Source organism: Melanerpes formicivorus, unplaced genomic scaffold, assembly GCF_026170545.1.
Source record: "Melanerpes formicivorus ecotype bairdi unplaced genomic scaffold, bMelFor1.0.p_v2 SCAF_106, whole genome shotgun sequence".
NCBI classification, from domain to species: Eukaryota; Metazoa; Chordata; class Aves; order Piciformes; family Picidae; genus Melanerpes; species Melanerpes formicivorus.
The window spans coordinates 395,895-417,009 of record NW_027142458.1 but is presented as its reverse complement, the minus strand read 5'-3'; the positions used below and the strand labels follow the sequence as shown (position 1 = coordinate 417,009).

General features: G+C 52.4%; 1 protein-coding gene across 3 annotated transcripts in view; it reads left to right on the top strand.

Moving 5' to 3' along the window:
• Window positions 1-21,115, top strand: part of CACNB4 (calcium voltage-gated channel auxiliary subunit beta 4) — a 136,261-nt gene that overhangs the window by 57,769 nt on the left and 57,377 nt on the right. The window lies entirely within an intron of this gene.

The window sequence follows — 21,115 nt, the reverse complement described above, 5'->3', positions numbered from 1 at the left end:
AGCAGGGTTGCCCCGAAGAAGCTGGGGCAGGTCGGTGGCGTTCACTGGGTGGTGTTCGCCGCCTGCCCTCAGTTTTCCTTACTGGGAAGCTGGTGTCATCCCTCACAAAATGGTTCTCTTGCAGCACGGAGGCTCCCCCCACTCCGTTACCATGGTCCGAGCTGGACAGCCCAAATAGGAGATAGCGGCGGTGTGTGCTCCCAGTGAGATTCCTGCCCCGGGTGGGCAGACAGGAGTCGGGGCAGGGGCCAGCGCCGGGCTTGCTGCGGCGCTGAGCACGCCGTGCCATATTAAACAGGGATCTGTTACATAAGGCGTTGTGGCCAGCTCGTAAAACACACAGATGATAACATAAACCGGAGCGTACGTCAGCGCAGACGTATGGATGGTGCGATGTGCTGTCCCCAGGAGAGTGGACAAGGTGCTGGATGGCTTCAGAGGAGGCTTTCTGCCTTGCCTGACAATGAGGTAGTGTCGGTCTAGGGCCGGGCAGCGTTACCTGTCTACGTGTTGCCTACCTACTAGCACCTTGATTCGGTATCTCTGTTGCTTCTGAGGGAGAAGAAGCCTCTGGTGTGCAGAACGGTGGTGAAATAATGTGGTGCACCATGCAGGGAGGTTCTGCTCTGCCCTGCTGAGACCCCACCTGGAACATTGTATCCAGTTGTGGGCTCCCCAATTCAAGTGAGACAGGGATCTGCTGGAAAGAGTCAATGGAGAGCTATGAGGATGAGTAAGGGACTTGGACTTCCTTCACAGGAGAGACGTTCGAGAGATCTGGGTCTGTTTAGTCTTGAGAGGAGCAGGCTCAGAGGAGATCTTATCACTGCCTGTGAATATCTGAGGGGTGGGTGTCAACACAACAGAGCCAGTGTCTTTTCAGTGGTGTCCTGTGACAGGAGAAGGGGCAATGGATACAAACAAATCCAGGAAGTTCCACCTCAACGTGAGGAGAAGCTTCTTCAGTGTGAGCGTGACAGAGCCCTGGGGCAGGCTGCCCAGAGAGATTGTGGGGTCTGCTTCTCTGGAGAGATTCCAAACCCACCTGAATGTGTTTCTGTGTGACCTGTCTTAGGTCACCCTGCTTTGGCAGGGAGGTTGGACTCGATGAGCTCTAGAGGTCCCTTCCAACCCCCCCCACCATTCTGTGCTTCTGTTGGGAGGAAACCTGCAGCATCTGAATCCCTCAGAAGGCAGAATTCTGTCAAAGCTGTGCTGCTTTGGGTCAATTTAGAAATCCCTGCCTGTTTAGCATGCATGTGTTAATTTGTGGTTTGTGTTTTCTGTCTCTGCTGCTTGCAAGCTGCCATGCCAAGTGCATATGAGTGTGTTGGTTCCTTTAGGGATGTGTTTTAGGATCCAACTGGATGTTTCTGTAAAGCAGGCAAAGCGTGAATGCCTGAGAACTGTTCTCAAGCCTGAATCTGTCTTGTGCTGCTGGTAATGTCTTTCAGCAAAGTGTAAATATGTTCTTTAAGCCAAACAAACAAACAGCTGAAAAGTGGAGTAGCAAGGCTACGAGGGTTTAACTTGCTGGATGCAGCTTGCTGCAGAAGAAATGTTTTGGCTATGAAAAGGCAGAATTTGAAGCTCACTAGAGAAGGCAGGTAAATACCTAGTGGGATGCAGGGGTGCTTTTGAGGTGCTCTGCAATAAAGCAGCCTGCTCTAGTTGGAGGTGTCCCTGCTGACTGCAGGGGGGTTGGACAAGATGAGCTTTGAGAGTCCCTTCCAACCTGATGCAATCTGTGATTTCTTCCAAGGCCTTTGTCTGGGAAAGGCAGTTTTACTGACAGCAGAAGACCTGTTACACAGATAGCTGTGTTAGGATTTGGACTGCAGGGATCCTGACAGCAGCAGAGGAGAGGAAAAAGCTCTTTGGTTTTCTGCTTTGAAGGGCTGGGAGGAAGAAGGCATTTCCAGGTTCCCTAACATTCTTTTAACCAGCTCATGATGATGCTTTTGTAGTTTGCAATTACAGCTGTTGTAATTTTACAGTCTCTCAGTGCTTAATAGTGTTTTTGATAGCCTTACTTGCCAGAATCATGGCAATTTGTGAGAATCTCAGATTTCATTAATAAAAAAGCCTACCCCAAACCCAGATTCACAGATTGCATTGGGTTGGAAGGGAGCCTCCAAGGCCATCTTGTTCACCCCCCCTGCAGTCAGCAGGGACACCTCCCAACTAGAGCAGGCTGCCCAGGGCCACAGCAAGTCTGATCTTGAATGTCTCCAGGGATGGGGTCTCGACCACAGCCCTGGGCAACCTGTTCCACCCTCATTGTGAAGGACTTCCTCCTGATGTCCAACCTAAATCTGCCTTGCTCCAGTTTCAAACCATTGCCCCTTATCCATCACCACAGTCCCTCCCCAGCCTTCCTGTAGGTCCCCTTCAAATATGAAAATACAGCTCTAAAGTCTCCCTGGAGACTGAAGAACCCCAGCTCTTTCAGCCTGTCCCCACAGAGGAGGTTCTCCAGCCCTCTATCATCTTGGTGGCTTCCTCTGGACCAGCTCCAGCAGCTCATACATTCACCTGAGAAATCTCGAGGCTGTAAACCCCCAAGGAAGCAGACCGAATTCCCCAAGTGTTTGCTTGCTTTTCTGCTCCTGAACCACTTGCTTCCAACATTTCTACCTTATTATTCTGTTGGTTTCTGACTCATGGCTGGAGAATGCCTGCTGAGACAATATGCTGGCACACAGGTAGCGTGATGGGTCAGAGGAGGGCTGTTTGCAAGCCAAAAAGAGCCAACGTAATCAAATTAATCCAGTGCAAAACAAATGGAGGGGAGAATGCTGCCTCCCTGCTGAGAAGAGAAAAACAACTGTGAGCCTGCAAAGATTGAAGAAGGTGCCTCAGTGTGTTCTTCTGGGCTTTAGGACCTGGAAGGCTTAGCCCAGCTTTTGTGCAGCTAGTGACTCAAGGAGCCGTGAGCTGGTTTGCTCGACGTGCTCTTCCACTCCCTGCAGCACAGGGAGACGTGGTCCAGGATTTGTGCTACTTGAAATGCTTGTAGTGTAAAATAAACCTTCTCCAGAGGAGTCATTCTAGTACAGTAATATCTTCCTCAAGCAGGCTTTTGCCCTGATAAGCCCCATGCAGCCTCACTCTGATGGCAGGAGGTAAGAGCTCACAAATCATTGTGTGTTTTCACTGTTTTGCACACAGGCCCTGTTCACACTGCATTTCATGGAGTCATAGAATGGTTTGGGTTGGAAAGGACCTTAAAGATCATCTAACTCCAGGCCCCAGAACTGGCCCCAGCACTGCAGGTGGGGCATCAGCAGAGCAGAGGGGCAGAATCCCCTCCCTCCATCTGCTGCCCATGCCGCTGGGGATCAGCCCAGGACACAGCTAGGGCTGGGCAGTGCTGGGGAAAGTCCAGCTTCTCATCCACCAGCACCTCCAAATCCTTCTCAGGGCTTCTGGGGAATCCAGTTCTTTGAAGGAAATCCTGGTGTGTGTCTGAAGCAGCAGAAAGCTTTTACAACCTGATGGACTAGCAGTGTTCACTCAGAAGGTCCATTTCAACCTCCAGCTCAGAAGGCAGCTGCTCTGAGTGAGCCAAATGGGTGCAGGTGCTGGGCATGCTTTAGGTGTTCTCCCAGGCAGGACTTGGAAACTCAAGCTGTGCCTAGCTCTGTAGTGGTGGGGCTGAACTGAAAATCCACTCACTCTCCTGGCTCAGGTTTGTCCCTGCAGTGTGAAGGTGGCCTGGGTTTATCAGGGTGAGCCTCTCTGAGAGCAGAGGGAAGAGCAGCAGCTGTGATCAAGGGTTAAGCTTTGTGGCTCTGCACTGGACTGAAATAGATGTGTGCTTCTGAGTGCCTCTGAACTGCTTCCAGCTGCACTGGTAGTGGTACAATTAGGAATGGGCTGGATGGCAGTGACTTCAAAATCCATGGTGAGGGTTCTTGAGGAATGAAACTCTACCCATGTGCATGGCAATTGAGTCTGTGTTGGAGGGAGAGGTGAACTGACAGTGTGTGGCACTTGCACAGAGCAACCAAGCTGGCTTCTGGGAAGGTGCTAGAAGATCATAGCATTTAGTGCTAAGGGAGCTGAGCTACATACTGAATTTATACCTAATTAATAACTGACAGTTTACATAATTAATCAGTGACAAGGATCAGGGCTGGCCACCAGAGCAGTGCCAGAGGCTCTCCATGAAGCCCTCTGCCTTCACAAAGGGAAGAAGGGAGAGAGAATGGGAAAGAAACTCAACCAGCTGGGACAGAAAGAACAATGCCATGGAAGAGAGACAAAGAGACACAAACCAACATGGAACCCAACCCCTGATGGCAGTGAGGGCACCATTGGCACCACTGATGCTGGGGGCAGGCACTGAGCAAGTCTCAGCCTGGACTCAGCAGCAGATGGGAACCAGATTCAGGAGCTGGATTCTGGAGGTGGATTCAGGAGCAGAGGGATGGGGATGGAAGGCAGAAGGGACAGAGTCCTGCTGGGACACCAGCCAGGCAAGAAGAGGCTTGGCCCTGGGCAGCCCTCAGCTTGCTCCTGCAGATTCCATCCATGGGCTGCAGTTGGGCACTTGAGGGTCACCTGTCCTGGCTTCTCCTCCCCATAGCTGCCACCTCTGCCTTGCTGCCCCCCAAGGTGTGGCCCAAGCTGTGGCAGTGCCCTTGGTGTGCAGAGGAGCAAGTCTCAGGCAGAGCCTTTCTGCAGGCAGCCCTTGGCAGGAACTCTCCCCATCAGCTTCTGCCTGCTAGAAGCAGCCCCTGGCTGTGCCACCCTGCCCTGAGCACCAAGTGCCTCACTGAGCAGAGCTGGGAAGTCCCAGCCTGAGCAGAACTGGTTCTGCTGTGGCTCACACCACAATAACTGATCCTGGAGCACTCTAGGAAAAATTGTGCAGGTGACATTTTCCTCTTGAAAGCAGGAACAAACCTACCCTTTGTTAAGGGGGAGCAGATCCACAGCTGATGCTTGTAACTGAAGCTGTTATTACAGCCTGTTTGTGTGTGTCCAGAGCTATAAAACCCAGAGCAAACCACCTATTTTTATTTGTGCAGCTCTAAAGGCATGAGTGTGTGCATGGGTGTTGCAGTCCCTCCCCAGCTGTGATGATTAATGTGAAGCAGATGATGCACGAGCTAGTGTGAGGCCTTTTGGAGGAGGAAAATTACACTGCTGAAGCTGGGGGGGTGAGGGGGGGAGGGAAATAAAGAAACCAAACCAACAAAACCCAGCCAGCCATTGTAGGCAAAAATTATTTGCCACATTAAGGAAAAGAGATGCAGAAAAAGGGAAACAAACAGCTTTGGGAGGCAGATGTGCCCTTCTAATGACCACAGGGAGTGAGGGAAGGTGCTTGAACAGAGAAGGGCAACAAGGCTCGGAGAGCAGGGCTGGTGAGGAGCAGCTGAGGGAACTGGGGGGTGTTTGGAGAAGAGGAGGCTGAGGGGAGAGACCTCATTGCTCTGTACAGCTCCCTGAAAGGGGGCTGGAGCCAGGTGGGGGTTGGTCTCTCCTCCCTAGGTGACTGAATGAGAGGAAAGGGTATGATACAGTGCCAGGGGAGTGTGGTACTTCTAGGCTATGCCTTTAAAATTTTGTTACCCACCACAGGGAGGTTTAGGTTGGAGATGAGGAACAATTTCTTTGCTGCAAGAGTGGTCAGGCACTGGATCAGGCTGCCCAGGGAGGTGGTGGAGTCACCATCCCTGGAGGGGTTCAAGAAACCTGTGGCCATGGCACTTTGGGCCGTGGTTTAATGGCCATGGTGGTGTTGGGTTGCTGGTTGGACTTGGATGACCTTGGAGGTCTTTTCCACCCCAAACAATTCTGTGATAGACAGAAGCATCTTCCCCTTGAAGATTTTAGCCTTGGTTTTTGCCCTGTTGTTTGATTTTTGCAGAGCTTTGAGTGGTTTGAGTTGTTTTAACCAGGGTCACCCTCTTGGGAAGGAAAGCTTGCTTCTCACAGGGGCAAGTATGTTTTCTTTTGCTGATGATAACAAGGGAACAGGACATAAAACCCCATTGGCACAGAGGGTTGAAGGCAGTGAGGGGCATTGGGAAAGCTAATAAACCTGGTTTACTTCACAGTTGTAAAATAAGAGTTAATTTGTGGTGGGGAAAAAAGATCTGCATACTGCTTGACAGGTTGGGTCCAGAATGTCTGTGTGCACTTTGGTTTCAGTCAAGAATCCATCTTTATCAGAAACAAGCTCCCATGGAACCTGCCCAGGAGAAATTCCCCTGTCAGTTCCAAGTTCTTTGAGCTGGGAGAGGGCAGACTGAGACTGGAGATGAGGAGGGAATTCTTTCCAGTGAGGGTGGTGAGACACTGGAGCAGGTTGCCCAGGGAGGTTGTGGATGTCCCTTCCCTGGAGGTGTTCAAGGCCAGGTTGGATGAGGCCTTGAGCAATTTGCTTCTAGTGGAAGGTGTCCCTGCCTGTGGCACAGGGGTGGGAACTGTATGATCTTGAAGGTCCCTTCCAACCCAAAGCCTTCTGTGATGCTTGACAAAGGCTCTCCAGGAGTTAGCAACAAGCACCCACGAATGCAGAGCCCTTCCCAGCCCCATCAGTTGCTGGGGAATGCCACCCACTGCCATAAACATCAGCCATTTTGCAGACCAGTTCCTGTGGGATTGTTTAGTTTTGCCTCCAGAGCTGTCATTTCAGAGTGACAGCAGAGCATGTGCAGTGGCTGTCCTCACTTCTCAGGAGGTGGAACGTGAACGCTTGTCAGCTCACGAGAGGCTTTATCAGGAGCGCTGGTGGAAATCGCTGCCTGTGGCTAGAACTGCAGCAGGGAGAGAGTGAGGAAGTGGCCTGAGCTGGTTTGGGGTGAGAAGCCCAGGCTGGATGGCCATGAGGTGGTGCCTGTGTGGAAGGGAGGGTGCTCAGGAGGGAGGGAAGGGAGGGAGCCCAGAGAGTGGTGGTGAATGGTACCACAGCCAGCTGGCAGCCAGGCACCAGTGGTGTGCCCCAGGGAGCAGTGCTGGGCCCTGTGCTCTTTAACATCTTCATTGATGATCTGGATGAGGGGGTCGAGTCAGTCATCAGCAAGTTTGCAGATGACACCAAGTTAGGAGCAGATGTTGGCCAGTTAGAGGGTAGAAAGGCTCTGCAGAGGGACCTTGACAGACTGGACAGATGGGCAGAGTCCAATGGGATGGCATTCAACAAGTCCAAGTGCCAGGAGCTGCACTTTGGCTATGGCAATCCCATGCAGAGCTACAGGCTGGGGTCAGAGTGGCTGAGAGCTCCCAAACAGAGAGGGACCTGGGGGTGCTGATCGACAGCCACCTGAACATGAGCCAGCAGTGTGCCCAGGTGGCCAAGAGGGCCAATGGCATCCTGGCCTGCATTAGGAGTAGTGTGGCCAGCAGGAGCAGGGAGGTCATTGTGCCCCTGCACTGGTTAGGCCACACCTTGAGTCCTGTGTCCAGTTCTGGGCCCCTCAGTTTAAGAAGGACATTGAAACACTTGAATGTGTCCAGGGAAAGGCAACAATGCTGGGGAGAGGCCTTGAGCACAGCCCTGTGAGGAGAGGCTGAGGGAGCTGGGGTTGCTTAGCCTGGAGAAGAGGAGGCTCAGGGGAGACCTCATTGCTCTCTACAACTACCTGAAAGGTGGTTGTAGCCGGGAGGGGGTTGGTCTCTTCTGCCAGGCAACCAGCCCCAGAACAAGAGGACACAGTCTCAAGCTGTGCCAGGGGAGGTTTAGACTCGAGGTGAGGAGGAAGTTCTTCACCGAGCGAGTCATTCGGCATTGGAATGTGCTGCCCAGGGAGGTGGTGGAGTCCCCATCCCTGGAGGTGTTCAAGAGGGGATTGGACGTGGCACTTGGTGCCATGGTCTAGTCATGGGGTCTGTGTTGATAGGTTGGACTCGATGATCCTTGAGGTCTCTTCCTACCTTAGTCATACTGTGAGACTGTGCTGCTCAGCCTCACCCATCAGCAGGAGCTGGTGACAGCCTGCCGCGCTCACGCCGTGTGCTTTTCTGCTTCATAATGCCCGTGCTTCCCATGCAGGTCATCCTCTTCCTCCTGGTGTGCAAGGCATCAGGCATCCTGAACTAGTTGGAATAATGGAATCTTGAATTTGTTTAGGCTGGAAAAACCCTCTAAGATCATCCAGTCCCACCATTAATCCAGCACTACCAAGTCCACCTCTAAGCCATGCCCCTCAGCACCGCATCTCCACTGCTTTGAAACCCCTCCATAGATGAGGACTCCACCACCTCCCTGCCTAGCCTGTTCCAGAGCTTGACAACCCTTTGGGTGAAGAAATGTGGGGTTTTTTTTGGCAAATATCAGAGACAAATGTTTAGGAAGCATTCAAGAGATGTCCCTGCTGACTGCAGGAGGGTTGGACAAGATGACCTGTGAGAGTCTCTTCCAACCTGATGCGTTCTGTCACATAGCTTGGTGTTTAAGTTATGCCTTCATCTTTTGTTTAGGGAACTTCATCTTTAAGTGCTGATTGGATTTCTCTGTGGTACCTCTCTGATGTCTAAAGGAGGAGGAAAGGTGCTGTTTCCTTACTCTGTAGATCCCTGTTGTAGATCATCTTGTTAACTGCACATTCACCTTCTGAGCCATACATATGCCTTCCCTTTGTGCCTTCTCTTCGCCCTTTGACCTGCATCTCACCCAGCTCTGGTTTCTCTCAGATGCTTCTCATCCCTACATTTATAACCTGCCTCTTACTGCTGATGCTAGAGGGGACACTCAGTGCACACACACACACACACACCAGAAGCAGGACTTGACTGGTTTGTAAGCCAGGATGATGTTCTTCCATCAAAGGTACTAGGCAAGTCCTCTTGTCACCAAGAGGTAGATAAATGCTTCTGGTGGGATTCCTGCCCAGATCCACAAAAGCAGTTTAGATCCTGCAAGTCCTTTGGTGTTTACAGGAGTTAAACACTGGTGAGAGTGATGCTGGCAGCTGGTGTTCAGAGTTTGCCGTAAAAGGGGCAGTCAGAAGGGCTGCAGGAGCCTGCCTGGACTCTGGAATACCAGGGCTCAGCAGGGAGTTGGGAATGGTGGCTGGCAGTGCAGTGTCTAGGGTAGCATTGCAGGATACAGCATTGTCACTGCAGTGTATGCCATTGTGTCAGGGCTACAGAGGGGCTGGGGGGCTTGGAGTGTCTTATGAGGGGGGAAAGGTGGAGAGCCCTGATCAACAGCACAGAGTGGAAGCCAGGATGTTCCATCTGAGGAAGAGGAGAAAGTTGTTTGGTGTGAGGGTGCTGGAGCCCTGGAGCAGGCTGCCCAGAGAGGTGAAGTCTCCTTGTCTGGAGAGCTTCCAAAGCCAGCTGGATATTGTGCTGCTGGGCAAGCTGCTGTGGGCACCCCTGCTTTAGCAGAGGGGCTGGACTGGGTGATCTCCAGAGGCCCCTTCCAACCCCTACCGTGCTGGGACTCTGTGACCGTGGAGTGCAGCTGAAATCCCAAGGACTTCTCACAAATGTGCTGATCCTGGCTTGCAGATGGCTTCCAAAACTCCCCAGTGCTTAAGAAAAGGCTGCTGATAGAAAGCATAAACAACTCTCCCTGGGCTGAAGGGCAGCTGAGGGCAGGTTGTGGCTCTGGTGCTGAAGGGACACATCACAGGAATGATAAACAACACGAGGAGAAGCTTAACCTGGGATTTGTTGATGTCATGGCTTGCTTCCCTATCTCCCTCAGACACCTTGTGCTGGTGAGGTGCTGAGCTGGTAGATGTTTTTCCATTGAGCAGGCATTTGCAGAGATGGAAGAGCCTGGGTTTGAAAGTCAGCAGTGTGCACAAATGCAGATGATGTGACAAAGAGGACGAGCCTGGCAACTGGTCTCTAAGAGAGGGAAAAGAATCCTGGGACAAGAACTGGCAGGGCTGGTTGATAGGTCTTAAACTAATTTGCTGGCCATGCTATTCCTGATGCAGGCCAGGATGCCACTGGCCTTCTTGGTCACCTGGGCACACTGCTGGCTCGTGTTCAGCTGCTGTCAACCACTGCTCCCAGGTCTCTTTCTGCCTGGCTGCTCTCCAGCCACTCTGTGCAGCACCCAGCCTTGTTGAATGCCATCCTGTTGGACTCTGCCCATCTGTCCAGCCTGGCAAGGTCAAAAAGGACTGGACATGGCACCTGAAGCCATGGTTTATTTAGTCATGAGGTGTTAGGTATTAGGTAGTAGGTTGGACTTGATGATCTCTGAGGTCTTTTCCAACCTGGTTGATTCAGTGGCACAGAGTCAACTTGGAGGCCTGTGGGCAGTGGTGTTCCCCAGGGATCAGTCCAGGGTCCAGTTTTGTTCAGTATCTTTATCAACAACCTGGATGAGGGGATCGAGAGTGCCCTCAGCAAGTTCCTGATGATACAAAACCTGGGGGATGGCTGACACCTGCCAGGCTGTGCTGCCATCCAATGAGATCGGGCAGGCTGGGATCTGGGTGCAGGCAAACCTCACAAAGCTCAATAAGGACAACTGCAGGGTCCTGCATTCTGGGGAGGGATAACAACAGGCACCAGGACAGGTTAGGGGATACTCTGGTGGAAAGCATCTCCATGGAGAAAGACCTTGGAGTGCTGGTGGGCAGCAAGTTCTGCATGGGACAGCAGTGTGCCCTTGTGAACAAGAGAGCCAATGGCATCCTGGGGTGCCTCAAGCAAAGTGTGGCCAGCAGGGCTAGGGAGGTTCTTCTCCCCCTCTACTCTGCCCTGGGGAGGCCACACCTGCAATCCTGTGTCCAGTTTGGGGCTCCCCAGTTCAGGAGAGACAGAGACCTGCTGGAGAGGATCCAACAGAGAACCATGAAGATGATTAGGGGAGTTGAGCATCTCTCCTGTGAAGAGAGACTGAGAGCCCTGGGGCTGCTTAGTCTTGAGAAGTCTGGAAGGGGATCTCACCAATGTCTATTAATATCTGAGAGGTGGGTGTCAAGTGGAGGGGGCCAAGCTCTTTTTGGAAGTGTACACTAATAAGACAAGAAACAACAGGTTCAAACTTGAACACAGAAGTTTTCACCTCAACATGAGGTGAGGAGGAACTTCTTTACAGTGAGGGTGCCAGAGCCCTGGAGCAGGCTGCCCAGAGAGTTTGTGGAGTCTCCTTCTCTGGAGACTTTCAAGCCCCACCTGGATGCCTTCCTGTGCAGACTGCCCTGGGTGATGCTGCTCTGGCAGGGGGGTGGACTGGATGATGTCTGGAGGTCCCTTCCAAGCTCTAGTGTCCTGTGACACTGTGTTCTGCAAGCCAGTAATTGATTGCAAAATGTCATTGAGCTGGCTGAACACTGAGGGATTCTGTAGGCATCCCAGGTGGTGTCAGGGTTCTCTTGCAAGCCTCCATCAGATCTGGTTTGGATTTTTCCACAGCTCTTTGCCACTGATTTTCATGCTAGCAGTGAGCTGCTTTCAGCCTTTGAGTGTCTCATCTTGCCATGTCCCTTCTTGCTTCCCATGTCAACACCTGTTTAGCATTCAGGTGCAGCCTGTTGGTGCTCCTGCGTGGAGCACAGTGGGGAGGTGGATAGGCACAGGCTCTGTCGTTGTCCAGGTAGCTCTCTGCTGTCAGGGGAGGTGCATTGCTGGGGGGCATCTTGCACCTCTTCACTGATGACATGGACCTGTGCATGCCAAATGAATTTAGCTCCCTGCCAGTCACTCCTGGTGACTGTAAAACTGTGTAAAACTGGGACTGTGGCTTCGAGGGAACTTCTCACTGTGTGTTTCATAAGCCAAAGAAAAGAAAGGTTGGGCTGCAGCTCCCTTGGGCCGTTAAGCCTCACCAGCTTGTGTCCTGGAGCCCTGGTGTGTGCCTGCTTTTCACCAGGGAGTAATTTCTCCTCTGGGAAAAGGCACAAGCCAGCAGCTGTAGAAAACTGGGAAGAGATGTGGGCAGCTGGGTGGGTTAGAGCAGAGTGTTTCCAAGCACACTGCCTGCTCTTCCTCCCTCCTGCATCTTTCATGACTTCCCTTTCCACTAAGCTTCTGTCTTTCCTTCCCTTGGCTCTGCTCCTAGCATCCTCCTTGTGCACAGCTGCTGGGTTTGTTTCTCTGTACACAAGCACACACATGTGTTTATAGGTCCACATGTATCTAGGGGAGCTTGGGCTCAGGAGGCCCCTTCCAGCCTCAGCTGTTCTGTTACTCTAGGAAAAGTAGAGGACTTTCAGGGCAGCAAGAAGAAGAGTGAGAGTTCTATCACAGAACATTTTCTGGTGGCTCTATCTTGTGCCCTCCAATTGATTGCAGCCAGTCACCTCTGGTTTGGAAGGGACCTTTAAGATCATCTAGTTCCAACCTGCCTTGGGCAGGGACACCTTCCACTCAACCAGGTTGATCAAGGCCTCATCCAGCCTGGCTTTGTACAGTTCCAGGCTTGGAGCTTGCCCAGTGTCTCTGGACAGCCTGTTCCAGTGCCTCACCACCTTCATGGGGAAGAATTTCTTTCTGATGTCTAATCTAAATGCAGCTTCTTCCAGTTTTAAACCATGCCAGCACCAGAACAAGAGGACACAGTCTCAGGCTGCGCCAGGGGAGGCTTAGGCTGGATGTTAGGAAGAAGTTCTCTACAGAGAGAGAGATTGCCCATTGGAATGGGCTGCCTGGGGAGGTGGTGGAGTCACCATCACTGGAGGTGTTCAGGAGGAGACTTGCTGGGGTGCTTGGTGCCATGGGTTAGTTGTTTAGGTGGGTTGGATTGGTTGATGGGTTGGACACAATGATCTTGAAGGTCTCTTCCAACCTGGTCTATTCTATTAAATTCTATTCTATTCTATCCTGTGCCTTTGTCAGAAATTCCTCCCCAGCTCTCCTGTTGCCCCCTGCAAATCCTGGAAGGCTGCTCCAAGGTCTCCCTGGAGCCTTCTCTTCTCCAGGCTGAACAACCCCCAACTCTCTCAACCTGTGCTCATAGAGGAGGACCTCCATCCCTCCTAATCATCTCCCAGGCCCTTCTCTGGTGCTGCTTGAGCAGATCCATGTCCTTCTTATGCTGGAGACTCCAGAGCTGACCACAGTACCTTTCTTCATCTTAGATTTTCCTCTTGCCAAGTGCCTCTCAGTGCTTTGTTTCCTCCTAACATGTGATGAGGAGATGAGAGAACTGATCCAGCCCCTGCAAGAGAGCTGCTTAGAGGAGGTCCCTGAAGTCATTTTGTGTGTGGATCTACTGGTGGCTGTGCACAGTGGGTAGTCTCTCACCTGGAGAACAGGACACAAGGCCAGGAACTCCCTCCATAAGAACAGGAGCTTTTGTTCTTTAAGCAAGAAATGACCTTACCTGACTTAACAGCCTTTAATTAATATCCTTTTCTGGGGTTTAATTGTAAAGGATATTAATTTTAATGGCTTTAATTAAAGGAGAGCAATTTCCTAGGGTTCTGCCAAGGGGGGAGAAGTTCCTTCACCCCCAGTGTCGTGCTGGCTGTAGCTGCAGTGTGCTCCAGATGGATTTGCACATCATGAGGCAGGGATGTTGGGACTTGGCACTTCTTATTGATGTCAGTAGAAAATGAGCATGGTATTGGCAGGTGGAAAAACAGATCCATCAATTACAGTCTGCCTGCCCCTGCAGTTTTGCAGCCTGCTTCCAACTGTCCCTTAGTTTTCACTTTGTGTCCCAAGGAGGAAGGAGAGCTGTGGGAAGTGGTGAGTAGCTGTTGTGTGACAGCCCAGAGTGGATTCGTTTGTGGAATCACAGAATGGCTTAGGTTGGAAGGGACCTTAGAGGTCATCTACTCCAACCTCCCTGCCATGGTGTCCATGGTGCCATGGGCAGGGACACATCTCAACTAGACTTGGATGCTCAAGGCCTCATCCAACCTGGCCTTCAACACCTCCAGGGAGGAGGCATCTACAACTTCCCTGGGCAACCTGTTCCAGAGTCTCACCACCCTCATACTGAAGAACTTCTTTCTCAGATCCAGTCTAACCCTGCTCTCTCTCAGCTGCAAACCATTCCCCCCTGGCCTGTTCCTAGACACCTTTAGCAAAAGTCCCTCTGCAGCCTTCCTGTAGGATCCCTCCAGGTACTGAAAGGCAGCTCTAAGGTCCCCCTGGAGTCTTCTCTTCTCCAGGCTGAACAACCCCAGCTCCCTCAGCTTGTCCTCACAGCAAAGGTGCTCCAGCCCTTGGATCATCCTTGTGGCCCTGTTTAAGAACCTTGCTAAATGCTTAGCTCCCCTTTTCTGAGCCTCTCTCATACAAATGCTTACTTTGGGTTGGCTTGGAATCCAAGTGATGCCTCTCCATTCCATATCATAGTATCATAGTATCAGTCAGGGCTGGAAGGGACCACAAGGATCAGCTAGTTCCAACCCCCCTGCCATGGGCAGGGACACCCCACACTAGATCAGGCTGCCCAGAGCCTCATCCAGCCTGGGCTTAAACACCTCCAGGGATGGGGCCTCAACCACCTCCCTGGACAACCCATTCCAGGGCTTCACCACTCTCATGGGGAAGAACTTCCTCCTCACCTCCAGCCTGAATCTCCCCACCTCCAGCTTCATTCCATTCCCCCTAGTCCTATCACTACCTGATATAAACCTTCCCATCTTCCTGTCAGTGTCCCACACTGCCCTCTTTACTTACTCACTTGCTGTAGGCTTAGATGATGCAGGCTGCAGCCAAGGCTCTGAGCAGCCTGCTCTAGTTGCAGATGTCCCTGCTGACTGCAGGGGGGTTGGCCAAGATGACCTTTGAGGGTCCCTTCCAACCCAATGCAATCTGTGATGCTGTGGTTTCAGTGGCAAATGCAGCTCCAAAGTCCTGAGGCCTGCTTGGTTTCCTCCAGCCAGGAGCTAGTTGCTGCCTTTGGTTGTGTTGCCTCTTGACCCACCTGCCTGTGCTGCACTGGGTGCAGAAGCTCCTTCCCAGCAGCTGGCAGCTTGAGCAACTTACCTTTTCAGGAAGGAAATCAGCAAAGTGGCTTCCCAGGTGGCTGCCTGCTTGAGTCTGCTGCAGTCTCTGGAGGTCTCAGAGGTATTTGGAGGGTTTTATGTTTTGCATTCATTTTATTACAGCACTTTTCTCCTAGAGCAAGCCCCTCGCTGATTTGCTGTGTTGCAACAGTGCTGCTGACACAGAATGTGGCTGTGAGAGGAGCTGTGGCTGCCAGGAGGGAGATGCCAGGTCCTGCTCTTCTCTTTTTCCCCTCTTTCTCATTCCTCCTCCCAGACCACATGAAATGCAAGGGAAAAATGTAGCAGTCCAGGTTGCCCAGAGAGGTGACAGAAGACCCCTCCCAGGAAACATGGAAGGTCAGGTTGGATGGGGCCCTGAGCAGCCTGACTCTGTGCAAAATGCACATGGCACTTCTTCAGGACATGGTTTAATGGCCATGGTGGTGTTAGGTCAGTGGTTGGATGTGATGATCTTGGAGCTCTTCTCCAGCCCAAACAATTCTGTGCTGGTATGGCCTGGCTAAGCTGCAGGAGCAGCAGCCCCCCACTCGCTGCTTGAGGAGGAAGAAGAGGCCCTCCTCCCTCAGGCTCAGCCCCTTTCCCCCTCTCGCTTCTTTGGTGTCTTGTACTGAGTTGGTTGTTTATTGGTGTGCCAGCTTGCACAGCTCTTTTCCAGCTCTGAGACCAACATGAGCTGCAGGGTGGGGAGAAGGAAGGGGCTGCCTTAGGACAGCAGAACCGCAGCTCAAGAGCGATCCAGATCCAAGTGTCAACAAGGAACAGCTTGGATTTTGGCTGTGCCTGTGATGACAGCATGCTTGCTCTGCAGTTCCCTGCCCACAGCATGCCCTGGAAAGACGTACAGTGCAGTAGGAACTTGACAGGATCCAAGAGCTCTTTTTGTGGAGAGGAGGTACATGAAGTGGCCTCCAAGGGGAAGGCAGAGAGGAGGCACTCCAGGATTTTGTGCTTCTTGCTCTGCTCTTTGTTGCTGATAGAGCTGGATAAAAATCATAGTATCAGTCAGGGTTGGAAGGGACCACAAGGATCAGCTAGTTCCAGCCCCCCTGCCATGGGCAGGGACACCCCACACTACATCAGGCTGCCCAGAGCCTCAGCCAGCCTGGGCTTAAACACCTCCAGGGACAGGGCCCAAACCACCTCCCTGGACAACCCATTCCAGGGCTTCACCACTCTCATGGGGAAGAACTTCCTCCTCACCTCCATCCTGAATCTCCCCACCTCCAGCTTCATTCCATTCCCCCTAGTCCTATCATTCCTTGAGATCCTGAGCAGTCCCTCCCCAGCCTTCCTGTAGCCCCCTTCAGATCCTGGAAGGCCACAATGAGGTCACCTGGGAGCCTTCTCTTCTCCAGACTGCACAGCCCCAACTCCTTCAGTCTGTCCTCATAGCAGAGCAGCTCCAGCCCTCTGCTCATCCTCATGGCCCTTCTCTGGCCACCTTCCAGCATGTCCATATCTCTCCTGTAATAGGGGCTCCAGAACTGGAGGCAGGACTCCAGGTGGGGTCTCACCAGAGCTGAGCAGAGGGGGAGAATCACCTCCCTTGCCCTGCTGGCCACACTTCTCCTGATGCAGCCCAGGATCTGATTGGCTTTCAGAGCTGCAAGTGCACACTGAGAGCTCCTGTTGAGCTTCTCCTCCACCAGAGAATCCTCCTTTAGGAGATGGCTCTGAGCAGAAGGGTGAAGTAAATCCTCAGTGGAATGGAAGAGGAGTGTGAGAACCCCAAGTTAATGTGCTCAGCTCCTCCATCAACACATGGAAGTACAGCTTGTGCTGGCTGGGGTGCCCATTCAGGGGACAGCAAGCACCCTGTCACCTCCCTGGCTGCATCCCAGAAAGGTTGTGCTGTGCTGACTGCTCATGCTTCCGTAAGGAGAAACTGAGGGAGTCTCTCCCTTTCTGAGGGAGAAACTGTGGAATCATAGAATGGTTTGGGTTGGAAGGGATCTTAAAGATCTTCTACTTCATCCTGCCATGGGCAGGGATACCTTTTACTAGGCCAGATTGCTCAAGGCCCCATCCAACCTGGCCTTGACCTCTGCCAGGCTTGGAGCATCCACAACTTCTCTGGGCAATCTATTCCATGGCCTCACCACCCCCATGGGGAAGGATTTCTTTCTAACATCTCATCTAAATCCAGCTTCTTCCATTGGAGGCCATCACCCCTCTATGCCTTTGTAATGAGTCCCTCTCTGTAGAACTGTTTTGTCTGGAAAAGACCTCTTAAGATCCAACCACCAACCCAACACCACCTTGGCCACTAAACCATCTCCCAAAGTGCCATGGCCACAGGTTTCTTGAACTCCTCCAGGGATGGTGACTCCAGCACCTCCCTGGGCAGCCTGTTCCAGTGCCTGACCACTCCTGCAGCAAAGAAATTGTTCCTCATCTCCAACCTAAACCTCCTCTGGCACAATATCAGGCCATTTCCTCTCCTCCTATCACCTGGTGCTAGCAATATGCTCTCCTGTAGCCCCCTTTAAATGCTGTATGTGGGCTCTGCCACCCACATTTGCTGCTGGCAGCCCCTTGCTCTGAAGTTGTGCTGTGCTGGTTCATCCCTCCAGCAGGGAAGGGCTGACTGTGCCCCTTGGGGGTCATCAGTTCTCAGGCTGGGTTGGAAGATGTTGCTGGAGCATAGCATGAGGCCTCCTTCTCCACACTGCTTGCTGTCTCTGCAGCCTTCCCACCTGTTGCCAAGCTGGAGAAGGCTGCTGGGCAGAGGAGGAGGAGCTGGCTGACCAGCAGGGTACAGTGCTGCTGTGCCCTCTGCATGGAGCTGGTGGCACATGAGAGGGTTGACAAAGCAGACTCAGGGAGAGCTCTTTAGTCATTGAATTCTCCTGCAGCTTTTGTGCTGTGGAGACTGGGAACTGCACAGCAGCCACTGCAGCTGAACACAGGCCTGATCCCAGGGGAGAGTTCAACCCTGCAGCTGCCAGGGAGCCAGCTCCTGGCACAGAGAACTCTCTGCAAGTGCATGTAGAGGATGAAATACAAAACACTGAGCTAATGCTGGAATGCCCTGATAAAAATCTGAGTTTCATCCCAGCCTTTCCTTCCTGCCATGGCACAGGGCACTTGGACTTACAGAGAACTTTCTGGAGCATGCAGATCTCCTGGGTGCCACCAATGCATTGATAATGAGAGGAGCTGTAGCTGAGCTGAGTGTGTGTGTGTTCATCCCTCAGCCTCTGCTGTGACAGAAGGGAGATGTGGGTATTGTTGATCTGTTTAGATCCACCTCATCTTAGCAAGACTTGGAACTGCTTTGTTAGAACAGCTGCAGTGGAAGGTAAGGGCTTGTCTGGCCAGCATGAGTAGTTTGTCATGGAATCACAGAATTGCAACAGACCTCTGAGATCATCCACTCCAGCCTCCAGCCCAACCCCACCATGGCCATCAAACTATGTCCCACAGTGCCATGGCCGCAGGTTTCTTGAACACCTCCGGGGATGGTGACTCCACCACCTCCCTGGGCAGCCTGGTCCAGTGCCTGACCACTCCTGCAGCAAAGAAACTGTTTCTCATCTGCAAAGAAACTGTTTCTCATCTCCAACCTAAACCTCCCCTGGCACAATTTCAGGCAGTTTCCTCTTGTTTTATCACCTGATACGAGGGAGAAACTGACTCCAGCCTCCTTTCAGGGAGCTGCAGAGAGCAATGAGGTCTCCCCTCAGCCTAATTTTCTCCAGATTAAACAACCCCAGTTCCCTCAGCTGCTCCTCACAAGACTTGTGCTCCCCTGCCCTTCTCCGGCTCCCCTGCCCTTCTCCAGCTCCATCAACTCAGTGCCCTTCTTGGAGTGAGTGCCCCACAACTGAACACCATTTTGTCCCCCCAAGTGTCAAGCCCTGGGGCTTTTGCTGTGTTAGCCCAGGGCAGAAAGGGACTTCAGGAAGTTGCTGAAGTTCATCTGCCTGCTTTTTGGTTTATACCTTTCCTCTCATCCTTTTAATCCTTTGGGAGTGCAAGGAAAGGCTTTGCCTTCTTCAGTGAGGTCCTCACCTATCTGGTGGGAACTGATTCAGGCTGGAGGTGAGGAGGAAGTTCTTCCCCATGAGAGTGGTGAAGCCCTGGAATGGGTTGTCCAGGGAGGTGGTTGAGTCCCAGTCCCTGGAGGTGTTTAAGCCCAGGCTGGCTGAGGCTCTGGGCAGCCTGATCTAGTGTGGGGTGTGCCTGCCCATGGCAGGGGGCTTGGAACTAGCTGATCCTTGTGGTCCCTTCCAACCCTGACTGATACTATGATTCAGAGTGATACCAACAGAAGGGTGGTGGTGAGGAAACAACCACTTTCCTCCCATCTTCTGGTCTTTAGTTCCTCACTCATGACTTTCTGCTGCTGCTTGATGATCTTTGAATGATTTTCTTCTTTCTGCTGTGGATAGTTTCCACACCTTTGACCCAGCTTTGGCTTCACTCCCTGCCTTTCTGGTTCCCTCTCAGGGCAGATTTCCAGGGCACTAGCAGAACCCTTGACAGCAGTCACAGATATTGTTGGTTGCTTCTTTTTTGGAGCAGAGACACCTCTTCTAGAACATCCCAAAATAATGGCTAAAGCCTTCCACCAAAACCAGGCCTTTAAATCTTGTCAAGCTTTTGACACCTTCCACTCCTGACAGGGCTTTTTTTTCCCCTTCCCCTCCTCCTTTCAGAGCAAAGAACAATATCAAGGTGCTTCAAGTTGTCCTGTTGGCTGCCCCTGGAGATTTGTGTTGCTGCTGCATGGGGAGGGTTTTGACAGGGAAGGAATTCTTTGGGCACAACATGAGATCCTCAGTGCCTGCCTCCCTCCCTGCATCCTCAGTGCCTGCCTCCCTCCCTGCATCCTCAGTGGCTGCCTCCCTCCCTGCATCCTCAGTGGCTGCCTCCCTCCCTGCATCCTCAGTGGCTGCCTCCCTCCCTGCATCCTCAGTGGCTGCCTCCCTCCCTGCATCCTCAGTGGCTGCCTCCCTCCCTGCATCCTCAGTGGCTGCCTCCCTCCCTGCATCCTCAGTGCCTGCCTCACTCATTGCTTTGGCCAAGTCAGAGGAGGTTGTGGATATGATAGGGATTCCTCAAGGGTTTGGGGTTTTTTCCATGATTGGAATGCTTCTTGGGTTCCAGCAAGGAGGGATATTAAATTGTTTCTCTTAAGCCATTTAATTAGGAATCCATTTGGAGATAATACTTCAGGCAGTTATTCAAGACAAAGGATTTTGTCTTTGCAGCTTCTAATGTTTTGCTCTCTAAATAACTGTCAGACACTGCTGTACTGTGGAAAACTGCAAGAGTTTGTCATGAGCTCATGGTGGGCATAAGAATTAGATGGCACCAAGCCTGTGTGGCCTGGTTGACACGCTGGAGGGAAGGGATGCCTTCCAGAGGGACTTGGACAGGCTTCAGAGGTGGGCCCATGCCAGCTGCATCAGTTTCAACAGGGCCAAGTGAAAGGTCCTGCACCTGGGTTGGGGCAATCCCAAGCACAAATCCAGGCTGGATGAGGAGTGTCTCAAGAGCAGTCTGGAGGAAAAGGGCTTGGGGGGTGTTAGTTGATGACAAACTCCCCAGGAGCCAGCAATGGTCACTGGCAGCCCCGCAGCCAGCTGTGTGCTGGGCTGCATCCAAGGCAGGGAGAGCAGCAGCACAGGGAGGGGATTCTGCCCCTCTGCTCTGCTGAGACCTCACCTGCAGCACTGCCTCCAGTTCTGGTGCCCTCAGCACAACAAGGACATGGAACTGTTGCAGGGAGTTCAGAGGAGGCCATGAAGATGATCAGAGGGCTGGAGAACCTCCCCCATGGGACAGGCTGAGAGAGTTGGGGCTGTGCAGCCTGGAGAAGAGAAGGCTCCAGGGAGACTTATTCTCTCTGCTCATCCAGGTCTAAACCCCCTCTACCATGGGCAGGGACTCTTCCTACTAGACCACAGGTTGCTCAAGGCCCTGTCCAAGCTGCATTTGAACTGTCCCAGGCTTGGAGTCTCCACAACCAAACTGGGCAACCTGCTTCCAGCGTTTCACCAGCCTCACGGTGAAGAATTTGACGTAGCAGAGGTGAAAGCCCATCTCTGGTTGGGCTACCTGTAGCATTGCTACCCAAGCACTGCTCTCAGAGCTGCAAGAAGAGGTCAGAGTTGCTGTAATGGGGCATGCTGAATTTCCAGCCCTATCACTGGGAAGTGGGCAGCAAAGTACAGCCTGTAATAACCCTGAGGTGCCAGAAAGTCCTTAGAGTCCCA